At 40.9% G+C, this 17,238-nt stretch overlaps 1 protein-coding gene across 3 annotated transcripts in view; it reads left to right on the forward strand.

Annotated features, from left to right (window-relative positions):
• ACVR1 (activin A receptor type 1) overlaps nt 1-17,238 on the forward strand; it is a 125,122-nt gene that overhangs the window by 23,241 nt on the left and 84,643 nt on the right. Inside the window, exons 2-3 of one of the 3 annotated variants that reach the window (XM_045558946.1) lie at nt 1,451-1,568; nt 10,219-10,325. The exons of 1 other annotated variant lie outside the window; for it this stretch is intronic. The gene's annotated coding sequence lies outside the window, so the exon portion shown is untranslated. The remainder of the gene's footprint in view (nt 1-1,450; nt 1,569-10,218; nt 10,326-17,238) is intronic. One more of the 3 variants, XM_045558948.1, reaches the window with a different exon arrangement.

A 17,238-nucleotide genomic window follows, 5' to 3' on the forward strand; every position in this document is an offset into this window, starting at 1 on the left:
ATTTACTTTTTGTTGTTCTTTAGTAGTTATTTTTTAGTATTTTCCCTCCTTGGTAGATTATAAACTATTTGAAGGCAAGGGTCATGTCTTGTTTCCCTTTGCATATCTCACAGCAGATAGGTTCCTTGAATCGAGCACTCAATATCAAACTGAGTCTCAGATTTGGGACCCAGATGGGTTGGGACTTAACAGTAGTTAAGTAAAAAATTATAATGAGAAAATTAAAAACTTTCCTTAAAAACAGATGTTGTATTTTAATTTAAAGCTCTTTTAATTGGCTCTCTGTTGTAAAGTAACACTTCTAAGCCTTTTCCGCTATAGCCGTAAAGCTAGAAGAGAGGAAGAGAGTAGGTTTTTGATATTATCAGCATCTTTTTGCCCAGGTCAGTCCCTGATACTCATGCCTTAGTGTTTTTGCAAACTGTAGGTCTCAGTCCATTACTGGATCAATTTAGTGAGTCACACCCAAGATTAGAAATAAAAGGAAATAGATGTTTTGAATAAAAACTCACAAGTTGCCAGAGTAAGAATTGTTTCATGAAAATGTTTGTTTTCATTTTATATACACGTGTGTAATGAGTTGAAGTGTAAAATATAGTTTCTATTATAATTAGGGATCAAAAATTTTTGGAAGGTACTCTCTTAAGCAACACCTTCTAAACTGTTAATATTCTGGTTCATTTCTTTTGTTTTTGTTTTCTTAGCTTATTTCTTTTGGTGTCCTTTCCAGGGGCTTATATACAGATCCCTTCTGGGGACCGTACATACATGGTCCTTAATGCTCAATTTTCACCTGTCCAGCCTCTTTTTATAACAAACGTCAGTTTCCCAGTGCGACATACGTTGCTGTCTCTCTTCTTCTTTGGAGACTTTAAACCCACTCTCCTGCCCTCAAGAAGTGAGGAAGGGGAGTCAGCTTATTCTTTTTTATGTTTTCATTGCGGCATGGAGCCCATACAGTAAAGAGTACAAATCCTACGTATACAGCTCATTGAATCTTTGCATCTGTATTCATCCATAGAAGCATCATCGCAGATGAAGATATAAAAACATTTTCATTACTCTGGAGGGAAGCAGCTTATTCTTAAATCCTTTCTGGAACAGGTGGGCGTGTGAGTAAATCAGTAGATTCTCTCCGACTCCTTTATGTGGCATATGCCGGTAATGATGTATAGTTTTGAAGGGCGCAAAGGTCTGAAGCAACTGAGTTAGGAAGCGTTAAAACAGAGGGAGATGGGATGTTGAACGTGAGCCTTGAAAGAATTCAATGGGACCAGCTTGGGTGAGCTGAGGGGAAAAGCAAGGAAGAATCATTGCAGGAAGAATTCAGGGGAAGAAAGTTTTATCAGAATTCCAGAGGAGAAAACATAAAACTTAGTTTGCTGTTGCCACTGTAACAACTCACGACAAATTTAGCATCTTGAAACAACACAAATTTATTTTCTTGCAGTTTTGGAGGCTCTCAGGGGAGAATCCACTTCCTTTGGCTTGTGTCCCTTCCTCCATCGTCTTCAAAGCAGATTACTTCAGTCCGTTTCCATTGTCATACCACCTCCTCCTCTCCGCAGGTAAATCTCCCCCGTCTCCCTCTTAAAGGACACTTGTGATTATATTCAGGGCCCACCTGGCTAATCTAGGATAATCGACTCATCTCAAAATCCTTAATTTAATTACATCTGCAAAGTCCCTTTGTCACGTAAGGCAACATTCATAGGTTCTAGGGATTAGGACGTGGGCACTTGATTTTTGTTTTTCAAGCATCTTTCTTCACAAAAGGAAGGTCTGCCAGATATTTGCTTCTAGTTCACTCTCCTTTTAAATACTAGATTAATTTTCCTAATACAACACGTTGTACGTTTTATTTCCTTGCTCAAACATCTTTGGTGACTCCCCATTGGCTAATAAAATTAATAGGGCCTAGAATGACATTCAGGTTGCTGTTTAACCCCAAGTTACATGTCGAGCTTTTCTCTTCCTCTTTCCTCTCTGAAGCAGCAGCAGCATCTCCTCACTGTTGCTGCCGTGACTGCTTCTCTCTGTTCCCTCCTCTGACTCTTCCTCCTGCCTCTGGGGCCCTTGCCCGGCCTTCAAGGTCTTCCCCAGAAGCATTTTCCTCGCCATCGGTAGCAGTTTCCTAGGGCCACCATAAGAAATTGCCACAAACCTGGTGGCTTAAAACAACAGACATGTATTCTCTCACAATTAGGGAGACCCAAAGCCTGAAATCAAGGGGCCAGCAGGGCTCTGATGGCTCTAGCAGGGAATCTTCCTTGCTCCTTTCGACTCCTGGTGCCTCCATGTGTTTCTTGGCTCGTGGCAGCATAACTCCAGTCTCTGCCTCCATCTTCATGTGACCTTCTGTGTTTCTTCATGCGTCTCTTATGAGGACACTTGTCATTGGATTTAAGGACCACCTGGATAATTCAGGATGGTCGCATCTTGAGATGTTTAACTTATTTAAATATGCAAAGACCATTTTTCCAAATAAGTTCACACTCACAGGTTTTGGCATTGGGACATTGACATGTTTTCTTGGAGATGACTGTTTAAACCATGACACCACTTCAGCCAGCAGTTGTAGTTTATTTCTTTGACCTCTTGACATTATTGGCATGCTTGTAGAACTTATTTGGACCCCATCATCTCTAGTCTACTATTTTCGGACAAGTCTTACCTCTTGTCAGATCATGACCCCTTATCTTAGCCCATTTAGGCTGCTATAACAAAATACTTCAGGCTAGGTAGTTTATAAACAATAGAAATTTTTCTTTTCATTTATTCACTAATTCATTTAGAGACGGGGTCTTGCTTATTGCCCAGGCTGGAGTGCAGTGGCTAGTCATAGGCATGATTCTAGAGCTCTACAGCCTCGAACTAGGCTCAAGTAATCCTCCCGTCTCAGCCTCCAGAGTAGCTGGGACTATAGCTGTGTTCCACCACACACAGCTGTAAAAAATAGGAATTTATTGCTCGCCATTATGGAGGTTGGGTTCAAGATTATGGTGCTGGCAGGTTTGGTATCTGGTGAGGACTCGCTCTCTGCCTCACAGACGGTGCCTTCTTCCTGCATCCTCACATAGCGGAAGGGGCACGGGATCTCCGTCAAGCCTCTTTTATAAAGGCGTTAATCCCGTTCATGAGGGTGGAGCCCTCATGACTTAATCCCTTCCTAAAGATTTCACTTCTTAATACTACTGTATTGAGTTCCAACGTATGAATTTGTGGGGGAACACCAATACTCAGACCATAGCAGCCCCGAGATGATGAAGGCTTCTTTTGCTCTGTAACTTTCAGCTCCTAGTGGGTTGCTTAGTCATGTGGTGCTTAAGAAATGTTTATCGGATGATCGACATTTTTTTGTGGATAAAATGAAAGATGGCAAGTAAACATCCTGGCATGGTGATTACCGGGAGAGTACTTTGAAATATAGCAGGTGATATTTCTCACTGCCGGTTTTTTATGTTTTTGTTAATTTTTGGTGTTCTACTTTTTGGGAGGAGTAACTAACTGCTTTGTATTTCTCTAGACCTGTGAGTGAGTGGTTGGGAGGGAGCAGAGCTGATGTTGGGACCAGCCAAGCAGAATGGGTTTGGAGGTCAGCCAGATAAACCTTGCAGGCCTGTTGGCAGATCTGTCACTGTTACTTGGGAATTTGTCTTACCTGGTCTTTTGGAAGTCTTTATCTTCCCGGGAATCCTTTGCAGTCGCTTTTACACACTTAGAAGACACTCTTGAAGGCATCTGCACCAGCAGCAGTGGAGGGCTGTGCGGAGGGCAGCCTCCAGCCTTGCTCTCCATAAGGAGATTTCTCAGTGCATCTGCATGACAGGGTCTCCTTGGCCTGCCCTGTAAACACAGTGGGTCTCAAGCTTACCAGTGAGCACAGGTCTTAGGCTGTTTTCCCAGTTATTCTCTTTTCTCTATTTGGCTTAATTTCAAGGTTATCTGCTAATGTCTCCTTTTTTCTTTTTCTTTTGTCTCAGTCTTAACTTTGAGTGGATGCTGGCAGTCTAACCCTATTAAAGTTTAAGTGGCTTTTTGTACTAAGCATTTGAAGGTGACTGATTTTCAGCCTTTTTGGTATTTTTAAGCAGGTAGTCAATGAGTCCCTTCATTTGGGGTTTTACTATATCCATGCATTGTAATGTCGCTGCTCAAGTCTGTGAAATGTATGTAGCCATTACCTACAGCAAGAGCGTTCTATGGCAAGGTTGACCCATAAGGTGCATGTTAATCCTCCCCCATGATATCGTGGGGGAAAGGAGAGGCTGGAAAGGAATGCAGAGACCGTAGCATAATGGGTAAGAATGGCTTCTGGTGTCAGGCACGTGTAGGTTTGAATCTCACCCTGCCACTTCCCAGCTTTGTGACATTGGGGAACTTAATTCACCTCTCTGAGCTTTAGTTTTATCAAGTGTAAAATAAAGATGATAATTGCTATTGCATCATTGTGTGTTGAGAGGATTAAGTGTGGTAATATGCATGCAGATCTCTGTCATAATAGTGTTTGGGTCTGTGGAAGTGTTCAAAAAATTGTGACTGCTATTATTTATTTTTCAGAGAAAAGCGAGGCACTAGCGATAATTACGAAATGTTTCCAAGTCACCCCACAGTAAGAGTCTAACTTGTGGGATTTAGAAAACAGACCCATTAATATGTTGAGTAATGCAATATTGAATAAGTCAGTTATTAAAATCTGGCTCTATGGTGTTTATTTGGTTAGTTTGGAGAAAGACAAATGACAAGACTAAAAGCACTTATTGACTTTCTTACTGATTTGAAGCATTTATTATGCTAGATGTATAAAATTACACTTCTCTTAGTTCAAGGTCTCTACCTCCAAACTGAATGAGAGGATAGAATTTAGTATGGTTTAATTATTAGTGTTAAATTCATATTTTTAGGAATAATTTTGTGACTGAGAGATTTATTCTATATCACGTGGCTTTTATAATAGAGATGTGATTAAATACATTGTTCTTTGTACTAGGAAACCTTGAATTTCTACACTGTTTCTCTGGTTTTCAGATCAAAGAAAAAAAAATCATAGTAGATGAGTCTTAGAACAGTCCCCTGCCCAGAGTTAATATTTTAGATTAAAATTACTTTACTTAAGGCTCTCTGTGTATTACATCATTTCTGAGCTTTTCAGGAGGAACAAAAAGGAGTAGGGGCATAAAGTGCTAGAAATTGAGTAAATTGCATCATTATCTAACCTTGAACATCGATATTGTGACTGGATGTTGAAGACTTTACCAGAATTCATTGGTTCGTGAGTTGAAGAATTCCTTATGTAGGGGCACGTGTTCTTACATGGGAGAAATAATCACAGAATTGGGGTCTTACAGCAGGAGATACAAGGTTAGATGCATGAAAGAACTTCCCATGTAGAGTCTTCTGCCTGAATGTAAACTCTATGAAGGTAGGAACTTGGTCGCATTTGCTGTTATACCTCCCGTGCGTAAATCAGTGCCTGGCTCACTGTTGGTGCTTAGAACATCCTGGTCAAGGGCATGAATGATTACGGGGAGGAAAGGCAGTGAACTTGCTGGGGTTTAGGACACCTTCTGTACTCTGTACTCTGTGCAGTTTATTTCAGGCTTGGCCTTTGCTAAGGGTCAGAAAGTTGGTTGGAAGAGAGATCTATCCACATGTTGGAACACCGGCTGTATTTGAGCACTCTGCCAGATGCAAAAGATGAGATGGTACAAAGTCCTTCTGCAGTGTATTCTTCGGTATTGAATTGTTTGGGGTTCTATCTTTTTCTCAACAGTGGTTGTAACAAGGGATATTTCCCTAGAATGACTTTTCCTAAGGTAGTAGAGTGATCTCTGGGTTCAGGGGATTGGGTGAATTTTTTTTTTCAAAGGGATGGGGTCTCACTATGTGGTCCAGGCTGGCATGCAGTGGCTTCTCACAGGCGTGCCTAATAGCACACTATAGCCTGCAGCCTCCAGCCTTGAACTCCTTAGCTCAAGCCATCCTCCGGCTTTAGCCTCCGTAGAGGCTGGTTCTACAAGCATGCACCACCATGCCTGGCTTTGGGCAGATATTTAACCATTAAGCTTAAGTTAGTCCTGACAATTTTGGTTCATTTTATTGTCCCTGAGAAGCAGCTCGGTAAATGTGGTCATTTAAATATATGATTTCCATGTCTAAGCAGCCTTAATGGCCTTTTTGTGCTTCTTTTTGCTCCCTCTCAATTTGGGAGTCTGGACAGATCCTCCTCTCCCCATCCCATCCCCTTATAACTTCAGACAAAAGAATGAAATGAGGGTTTGAAATTCCTATGATCCTCTTGAAGGAGAAGGGTCGAGAGTGAGTTGGTCTTACTGTTTTCCTCCCTGCCTTCCTATTGCCATTTTGAGCCTGTGTGTTCTATAGTTTTTTTCTCAGCACCAAATTGAGATCTTATTTCTATCTTTTTCAACTTTACCATCTCTTCTTTTTTATGTTTGGGGATGAGAAGCCACATATGGACAAGAGGTAAGTGGGAAACAAGTCTTACCAGGGCATTCGGTAAGCTTTTATGTCCATTTCATCATTTTCACCATACCTGGTAAGTTGTGCTGAATCTTGGGGAAAAAGCCTAAAGTTCTGTTCCTAGCAGGGGAACAGGAGTTGTGGTTGCTGCTGGGACCACAGCCAGGAGGATATTTATAGTCCTGAGTGAGTGGCTGTGAGCCCACCGTTCTGGGTATGCCTCCTGCCTTAAAGTTCCCGGTGTTCTTGAACCGGACCCTGCACTTGTTGGCCAGACAGTAGTTAATGATAAAGTGGATGGCTGCAGGATGTGGCGCGTGATGGCCTTGGCGGCTCACGGCCTGCAGGTGCTTGCGCTTTGGCTGACCTGAACACCCAGCCGCAGAGCAGGCGTCCCCTCCCCCACTCTGGTCAAGGCTGCAGTGGCTTCCTGGCCTTCCCTGAGCCAGCTTCATAGACATGGAGCTGACGGACCGCTCGCTTACTGGAGTCCACTGTCTTTATACCACACGTGCATGTTGGGTTGAGATTTGTGACATGGAAAGAAAATGCAGGTCATGAATTTAGCTTCTTCATCTCTCTTTGAATTCAGGTCAGATATCTAGACTTGCCAAAATCAGGTGACATGTTAGCACATTTTAGCTCCCTGTAAGGTATAAAGACTGAAAGGAAAAAGTGAAAGAGTAAGTTCTCACAAGAAATAACCAAAAATGCAAATTTTTTTTCTTGGTTACATAGTAAAGTATAATATGCGCATTTGTGTTGACCCTTTGGGTCCTTTGGTGGTGGAGTGATAGTTTGTGTTGTGTGTTCGTCTGCATTTGCAAGTGACAGAAAACTCAGCCCAGACTGGCCTTGGTAAGATGAGCGTGCCATTCTGGGGAGTCCAGGGTAAGGGCAGGTTTCAGATCTGTTGTGACCCAGGGCTCAAGCAGTGTCCCTGGGACCCTGTTACGTTCCCCTCTAATTCTTCTTCTTTTGTAGGCTCCATTTTCAGGCAGGTTCTCCGTTCATGGTACCAAAATGACTATGGCATATTCTCTAACATTCTACTGTCATTTCTGGTAGTTCCTATAAAATCCCAAGAGTCATTCTGATTGGACTAGCTTAGGTTCTGTCCCACCCCAGAATCAAATGTGGTATGCTGATTGGTGTGGCCCCTCTTCTCTCACCTCTGCGCAGTCTCAGACTAGGAGTGCGTATATACCAGGCCAAATCCAGGGCTTGTTGCTGGAAAGGGGTGGGGGAGAAGCTGGGGAAGCAAGCAGTTCCTGCAAAATGATTCCATGAAGTACATATTGGGGGCTTTCATTATCATGAAAGAGCACTGTTCTTGGGCTTTTCAGACTGTTGGCTTGGTTTTCAAAAAGTAGTAAGTTCTTGGTGTGGTTTCTGAGTAAGTCTGGCATCCCCCAGAAACAAGGAGCCAGCGATTTTGCGGATGCCCCTGGGGTGCTCAGTGCGGAGTATCAAATTACAGTAGGTTGTAATGGATGCCAGGCTAGGTAGCGCTATGGTGTGACATTAGACCAGTTAGCTTTCCCTCTATGCCATTACATCAAGGACTGTAGCTGGACAGCTATTCTCAACATATGTTTTGTTTGTCTCCAAAAACACGTGTTCCATTTCTCTCTGGCCATTCAGATTCATTTTGGGTGACTGTCTTGTCAGCTTGGGCTTGGGGAGAGAGGAGGACAGGCTTCATGTTGGCAGTGCTTCAAGCCTGGAGCAGCATCCTGCAGCCAGCACCATAAGCTGTCTAATTTGTCCATGGAGGCCTATGCATTATAGAAATGAAAATTCCTTCTCTGACAGCATTCATTGCTTAGCACGCAGCAATTTGGTCGTCAGAAACAGCTGGCCCTGCAGGGTGGGACAATAGAAAGGCGAGCCCCGAGAGGCCAGTGCTTACTCCAGTCTCCCACTGTGAGCGGATCAGGTTACTGAGACTGTCATTGACAACAGGCTGCTAGGGGCTCTGGGCACAGCTTCCACTGAGCAGGAGCCCATGGCTCCGACAGTTAGTGATTTCCCCCTTTTTTACTGAATGTAACAAAAATAAATAAATTAAGAGTAAACTACTAACCTTTGTTGACACTCGCATGTTCGGTTCTGATTGTGTCTTCTGTTGGGTGATGTGCATCTCTGGGGAAGTAAATCCCTTCTAACCTAAGTCAAGTTGTCATCAGCACATTGTAGAAAACTCAGAAAGAAGTAGGGGTGTGGGTTGTGGGGCAGGATGGATCACTTGACACCACATGTTGGAGGGCTGTGTTCTGTTAGGTCCTACTTACCTTAGAAGCAGTGTTGAAAGGAGCAACACTGGGGACCTTATGAGGCATGTTGAAGCATGAATAGAAACCAAGGTGTGCGTTTTCCCCAGATGCATGTACTGGGAAGAGTCATGCAGCCAGGGGGAGGAGGGGGACAGAGGAGCTGTGTGGCTTAAACCTCCTGTGTGAATCTGCAGTGGGGCTGGCTCTGTGCTTCCTGTATCGATTCTGTGACTCACGGAGCATGAGCTAAGCAGAAAGCAACACTTAACTACAGAGGAGACAGCTGTCTGTTACAGGAGGACATATTTTCTGGTTTCATGGCGCCACGTTTTTTCTATTAGTTTGTACACTAGAGATGTATTCACTAGAGATGTAATGTCTCATAAAGGGTCTTTTTTATCCTTTTTGGAAAAAATAAGCACTCTTTTAAAAAATCACCTTCTAAATATTATTCTTGGCTTTTATTTCCCAACTGGACTTCCCATCTAGGAAAACAGCACAAAAATTTTGTTTTCCTTTTTGTAAAAAAAAAAAAGCTACCTATCAAAATGAGATTATTTTTCTCATGATAGCAAGGTCTAGCAGAAGTATAAAGCACTGCAGTGGGAAGTCCCTTGCCTTTTTGAAGTGAAAGGCATTTCAGAGATACTGGGTAGCTCAAGGTTAGTTTGCCTGTTGGAATTTGGTGGTGGTTCAATGTGGCTGGAACTGTACCTCTCCCCCCTCCCCCCTCCCTCTAAATCTGTTTCCCTTTTACGTGATAGAGGCTGAAGTTCCCAGATGTTGTTTAGATTAAAGAGTGTGTGTGGGGAGGGGGAAAAAAAGCTTTCTTAATGATAATAACAGAGTCAGACTGGCTGGTTCTGTACTGACAGGAAAATGGAGAGATAAAAACTCCATTAATGGTGTGTGCACTGCCTAAGTAGCCAATAAAACAATGCTGTCCTCACTGGAAGCTGGTCCCCAGACTGGCAGCGCTTCGTGCCAACTGCAGGAGACAACAGCTGCAAAGAGGGGCAGAGGTATTCCAGTCAAGAGTCCATGTTAAATGACTGCCTTGGGGGGCGGTTCTTTTGTTCTCTTCCTCCTCCTCCTCCTCCTCCTCCTCCTCCTCCTCCTCCTCCTCCTCCTCCTTTGCCCATTTTCCTTGATGAGCCCCTCTTAATGCTCACTGTTCCAGAAATTGAACCACATCTGATTAAAACTTAATGGTTATTCACAGAATGAAGTTGGCTGGTAGTTTCCAAGCCTGTTTGTCTGGGTTAGTTTGAGTTTGTGACAATAGAAATTGTTAATTTGTATAAAAATGTATCCAAGCATTACAGTCCTTAAAGTTTCATAGCATAGTCACTTACCACAGATGTAATGCTGTATTTTCTCCCCAAATACATTTGAATTTCCTTGCTCAAAATTGATAGTAAAAAACCAATTTTTTAAAAAAGCATCTTTTTTTTTTTAGAAGAAAACAGAGAACGGCAAAAGGCTTGGTTTGGTCAGCTTTCATTCTCTGTGTGCTTCCTGAGCCCCCTGCTCTGAGTGAAGCCCTCTACTTGGACTCTGAGCCAGGTAAGGCTTGCGCAGAGGAGACCTGACTTCGGGAATTTATTGTCAGGTCAGGTAAGCTCCTAGATCACCAAAGAAAGGAAGGAAAGAAATGCTGTTTAAGTGACGTAGGAAAGCATCCTTGTAAATTCAAAAGCAAGGTGATCCAGTTACCTAGCTCTGTCTGTGTTACCTGTGAATTTAAAATCTGAGTTACTTTGACTTTTATTCATAGTATACAAAGGGGAGGGAACAGATATTTGAGTGTTTATATTCATGCCGTGTCCTGCGCCACACACTTTACCTATATTAGAAAGTTGGTATCCGTTGCCTCTTTTGACAGGTAAGAGAAACATACATCTTAAGGAACTAACTTACTGAAGGCTGCAGAGTCTGTTGCTCCTGTTCATGGGTGCAGCTGTGAGGATATGAACCAACAGTCTGGTATTTATTGCACATGATTACAGTGGACATCTAAAGAGGAGGTGGGATGTTCTTTATCTAGACTCTTCAGAATGCTGGTGGCGTAGGGTAGAGACACACATTGCTTTTAAATCCTGGAAGGCTTCATGGAGAAGTAGAGACATCCACTTATTTTTCAGCACATTCCCTTGAGTGCACACCCTGTGTCAGGTACCCTGCCAGGGACTGAGGACTCAGAACTGAAGAGGACAAAGGCCATCAGCTGTGAGAGGGTGGTGAGCATTTCCTGGTGGGCAAAGCCATGGGAGAGGAGAGCTTGGAAATGGTTCTTGGCGATGAGTTTAGCTGGGGAGCGAGGCTTGTCCAGGTTACCCTTCTGAAATGGACTTGGAGTGCAGAGTGAAGATAGTGGATAAAACGTGTAGGGAGTAGCAATCAGTAATGCTTTTAGGTGTCACCTGTGTTTCCTTTTTGGAAGCTACATGTGGATTGTGAGATGTCTCAAGGTTTTTGGCTATAGACTTCTCATTCTCAGGCCACTCCCAGGCCACACCAAGTGGCTAGTGGCCATAATATTTTCAGCGTGGTTTCTTCTCTCTTGGGACTAAAGATGGCAAAGTAGGTCATGGGAAAACTATTTAATATGTTCTTTTAGATAAAGCCTTTATGTTAGGCATTTTTAAAAACAGTACTTGGCCTCTCCTAGTATAGTTTTAATTTACATGGCAAACTAGGGAGACTGTTCTGAGAAAATATGACTCCTCAGTGATTAATATTAGATATAGAACAGCCTTCAACATGTCATGCTTGTACTACTGTGCTAGCTTGTCTTTTTCTAAATGTCAGGCCATCACTATGTTAATTGTATATGTTTAAAGGACTTGGGTGAATTCCAGGTATGACACTTTGGTTTCCATTTTCACATTTGATAGTAGTTTCAATGGCCCCAGTGTTCTTGACAGATGCTTGTCTATGTGTGTATTGATGAAGAGTAGTGTATATATTAAATTAAAGGCGTTGTTGACTGATTGGTTGGTGGTGACTTGCTTTTCATTTTCTGTTCACTAGATGATGCTTGGAGGATGGAATCTGCATACTAGTTATCAATCTGAAGGTTTCCCTTTATTCTATCAAAAAACTCTACTGGTTGAGGGATCCCTGCTTTTACCATTGGTTCTTAGCCCCACAGATATAGACTGTAGTTCGTTGTGAGTATTGCTAAGTAATTTATTATGTATTATTGAAGTAAAAATGTTTTGATATGCGTTAGAGCTGACTGAGGACCATGCATTCTTTCAGAGTGAGAAAAGGGAATTCAAAGTAACTATATTTTTTAGTTGGTAAAAGGTAAAAACTATTAAGAAAAGGGAGGAAATAAGTATCACAAAAGTCAGGATTATGGTTATAAGAGCATCAGTGATAGCAATAACTTACCCTTTAATAGTGCTTATATCAGATTCTGAGTGCTTTACATATATTAACTCATCTAATTCTTGAAATAATTCTGTAAGGTAGGTACAAAGTGTTACCTGAATTTAGCAGATGAAGGAAATGAGGCACATTAAGTTAGTGCCCAAGGCCTTAAAGGTAGCAAATGGCAGGGCAGGGATTCTAACTCAGCCAGTCTGACTCAGTTTTGGGTTTTAACCACAGTGCAGGGGAGGACACGTGGAGTGGGGTGGGGCATGGAATGCTAGCAATTTCCTAAAAAAGAAACATTAGGATGCCTGCTAAAGGTTTTAGTTGCAGTTTTAGTATCTATGGTTTTCTTAATCCATTAGAGCTGCTGTAACAAAATACCAAAGGCTGGAAAGCTGATAAACAATAGAAATTTATTTCACTTCTGGAGGCTGGGAAGTTCAAGATCAAGGCACCGGCAGATTTGGTGTCCGGTGAGGGCTTCTTGGCTCATAGGTGGTGTCTTCTTGCTGTGTCCTCCCATGGTGGAAAAGACATGGTAGCTCACTGGGGTGTTTTTATAAGGGTACTAATTCCACAAGGGCACTAATCCCATAAGGCTCTGCCCTCATAATCTTAGATCATAATCTTAGAATCACCTACCTTCCAAAGGCCCACCTCCTAATATCACATTGGTGATTAGGTTTAAATAAATGAATTTTGGTGGGAGGGGGGACACACACATTCAAACTATAGCATGGATTGAATATATATGTATATTCATATAATACATATTACTATGTATGCATATATGATATATATTAATATTTTTCCATGGATTTATACTATATGTGAGAAATCCCAGTAGATGTGTATGTGAGATATGTAGTTCCCTTACCATTCTTGCTGTTTGATGTACAATAAACCTCACAGTTGGGAACCACTCACCTACCTCTGGAGAGAGAACATATTCACATATGGAAGCTATGAAAGCTTTTCCCAACCCTGGCATGCCCCTACTTCTGTGGAATATTCGCATTTATTTGCCTTTTTTAAAAAAACTTACCTTACATATTGGATCTTGTCTTTGCCAAAGGCATTAGGAGTTGACTGTAACTCAGAAGTAGTAGTTAAAGCATTTTTGTGTGTGTACATGTGCTAGGAAAGTTCATCTAAAATTATATTTAAAATAAGATATCTTGTATGTGACCTGCTTTTTTTTTTTGTTTTACCAATTCTAATTTATTTCTCAGAAAAAAAAATTTTCTTCTAAATAAAGAATCAAAACTTGCCCTGATTTCTATCTAGTTGTTCCACTTACCTTAGTAAAGTATGTAGACAGATGACCTGCTCTTCATATGTGCAAAGTAAAAAGCAATAGAAGGACACCTCACGGTTGTGTTAAACCAGACTAAATTTGGTTTGAAGTTCTAAGAGACTCAGTTGAATTTATGCTAATATGTATTGTCTTAAAATAAGCCTAACTGAACAGCATTGCTGGCTGAACCAACAAAAATGCTGCACATGAAACAACTAAAATGTTTTTTTTTTTTTTTTAAAAAGCTATTATCTAAGAGTCTCCCCCCACCCCATACTTAATGCATTTAAAATTAAAACTAACAGAAGCTGGCCTTATCCTTCCTGACAATTTTAGAAAATAAGCCATTCTAAAACTTTTAGAAGATTATCATTTCCCTCCTGGATTTAAAAAGTAAAGAAGCAGAATCAGGGAGACAAATGTTTATGAAGTGGACTAGGGTTCAGTGACCTGAAACTCAGCTGAATTTTTCTCAGAATTGTTGACAGTGTGAATGGTAAACACAGGCAATTGCCAATGTTTTTATTTCCTTTTTATATGCGTGTTGTACTTTCATGTCCCATCTTTTTATTGAAGCGGCACTGAAGGTATTAACTGTTTCTTACCACGTCTCTCTCTCAGTGATACTCAACTCTTCGGTTGTCCCTTTGAGTCACCTGGAGAGTTGGGACAATGCAATCTCCAGGCACTTTTAATGTTCGGCTGAGGGTTTTGGGTCATCCTTCCGTGCCCTGCCTCGTCAGCCCACTGAGCTTGCATATGTGCTGGACATCCGGGATGCGAGGATACAGGAAGCCAACCTCTGCAACACGGAGACTAGTTTATTAACCCGTTGCTCTCTGGAGGAACTTTTAGTGAGAGAATTTAGCTGGCTGTAATGTCGCCTCTACCTGAGGGAGGTTAGAGGACAATTTGCTAATCTCTAGCTCTTCTTGAATTGCTATTTTAAAGGCAGAAATGTGTGTGGCATAAATTATGTACATATATATATGTATGTGTATATACGTGTATGTGTGTGTGCGTGTATATATATATATATTTGAAGATTTTTTCTCCTTTAATTGTTGCTTGGACACATAGAGCACATTTTAAATGAGAATGATATTAAGACCACTCTGAAGAATTAATTTCACATTAGCAATTCTGGCCCAGTTGGGAATTTGGGTTATTGATGGTAAATATAGATTGTTCGTATTAATTGTGAGGTAAGTTGCTTCTTAAGAGTGGTGATATCACAAATGATCAAAAAGCTGATGTTTCAACTTGTGCTGATGTAAATTAATCACAGGTGTGGAATCTTGAGGCTTGCGATGAAAGGACTGCTAACACAATCAACTTCAGGCATGTTTAGTTTTATAGAATTAATCTATAAAAGATGAATCCTGGTGCAAAACTATGTGTTCTAATTAATAGTAACCAAAACCAAGAGGCTGTAATTCCATTAGTGGATTGAATGCTTAATGACACTTAAGCAGATTAAAGTATGGAAAATATCTCTGTTTTGTGGTTACTCATATAAAATTACTTGAGTTAAGGAATCCAGAGATTTAAGTATCATAGATAATGTAGTCTTCATAATAGCACATAATTCCAGGAGTAGGCCTGTAGCCACCTTCCCACCTGACATTATGCCCACCCCAAAGTATCATTGGAACCCCAAAAAAGATTCCAGGTAGGTTGGCCTGACTCTTTACTTGCCATAATCCTTCCTACTTTTTTGTCTTCCCTTTTATTTTCTTCCAATATCTCACATGTCCTTTCTTAGAGCCTGTTTCATTTTAATTATCTGAGTATTTGTCTGAAGTTGGTGGTGATTTACAGGTTCTCAGCGGTCCTCATCAGATAGGTAGGTGGTGTCTGCCTCTTTATTAATAGATGGGGACACAGGTTCAGAGTAATGTGGTCGAGGTTGCAGTGCCTGGGAAGTAACAGGCCTAGGTTCAGTTTCTAAGCTGTGTGATTGCAAAGCTTTGGCTCATTCCTCAAAAATTAATTGGGAGACAAAGTATGTTCAGGTATTAACAAGTACAGCGCAGCATACACTCAAGGTCTGAGTTGTACAGAAAAGGTTTTAAGAGCTTTCAGACTGATGTTTTAAAATAACAATTTTATTGAGTTAGTTCATATTCTAAAACATTCACCCTTTTATACTGTACAATTGAGTGGTTTTGGTGTATCCACAGAGTTGTGCAACCGACACTACTACCTAATGTTAGAAGATATTCACCACCTTGAAAAAGAAACCATTAGCATACAAGACTGATTTTAAAGCTAAAATCACTGGAATAGAAGCCAAGGATTGGCCTCTCAATCATCCTGTGAACCTAGAGAGGGTAGAAACAGTTCCTGGGCCAAACCTGTCATAGGCACAGAGTAGACATCAGTGTGGACTCTCACAGAATCCTCCAGAACAGTGAATTCTCAAATTTATTTAAAAAACCCATTCCCAATTTTGATGAACTCAAGAATCTCACATTACTCTGCCCATGTGTATTAGAAAAACAACAGGACTTAACATTTTTTTCTAGGTGCACATTTATGTTTTTTGATTCTTCCAAAATGTATCTGCCACCCCCATTATTTTGATTGGAGAATCATCTGCATCTCAAGACTTCTAGGTCATTTTCATTGCAGGTTTGCTTGAACACATGAAATGATTCAATACAGTCATGATTTGAAATGACTCACACATTAAGCGATTTCATGTTTAAACTTAAAGTGATCCTGGCCAGTGAATGCTAATAACAGGCAAGCTTATTCCTTGGATCTTCCTACTCTTTTATTTAACATTCCACTTGGGCTGTGGCCTCCTTTCTGTTACCTTTTTCACACTTACTAAAGTAGGTTACATAACATTATGTAGCAATTTATGTTATTTGTTCTTTTTTTCCCATTGTGCGTTATAAACAGGTTGGGTCTGGGAAAATGTGTGGTGGGGTGGGGAAAAACCATTAGGAAGACAGCATCGTCATGGTGAGAGGAAGAACACTTCTCTTTCCTACCTCAGCCTCTTCAGTCACCTTGATTGACAATATTTGGAAGGAGGCCAGCCAGTGAGAGCTTGGCTGCGGGAATTGTATGGGAGCATGGTTCCAAGTGACCATCTCGGGAATAATTTTCAGGAAAAAAAGCAACATTTTTCTTGTAAGATGAAGCATCTCCCTTATATTTTACTGACAACATCTTAGTTTCCAGTAATATTACATTGTGACCATGGTATTTAAGTGTTGCTCTCAAGTTATTTTGTGTGTGTGTGTGTGTGTGTGTGTGTGTGTGTGTGTATGTGTGTGTGAGCATATAAAATTTAGGAAAAAGATTATGTTCTAAAGTGTTGGAGTGGGGAATACCTCTTTGTTTTCAAATGTAAGCCAGTAGGAAGCTATGGTTGGGTGTATATATTTAGTTTACATGTTGTCTTTTTGCATGAAATAAGATATACTTGTTGTTTTCTCTTAGTCTCTACAACTTAGGGTTTAGAGGAGTTGGGTATTTTTTGTTTGTTTGTTTTTGCTTTGAATTAAAAGCCACAACAACACTAAAAGTAGGTTCTGGTAGAACTACCTCCTCTTTTTTGCCATTAGCACAATTATTTCTCTTTCATTTTTTTAATTGTTAATATTTCTCTTGGAGGTTCCCTTTTATGCTTTGATGCTATTATCAGGGTACACCATTCATTCATCTACATTTATTAAGGGCCTATTATTTATATGACTGTCCTTGATGTTTCAGAGGTGAAAAATACAACTTAACTTTGAGGAGTCCATGGACATAGTAAAATTAAAACGTTGGAATGAACTT

The sequence above is a fragment of the Lemur catta genome, chromosome 8 (genome assembly GCF_020740605.2).
Source record: "Lemur catta isolate mLemCat1 chromosome 8, mLemCat1.pri, whole genome shotgun sequence".
Taxonomy (NCBI): domain Eukaryota; kingdom Metazoa; phylum Chordata; class Mammalia; order Primates; family Lemuridae; genus Lemur; species Lemur catta.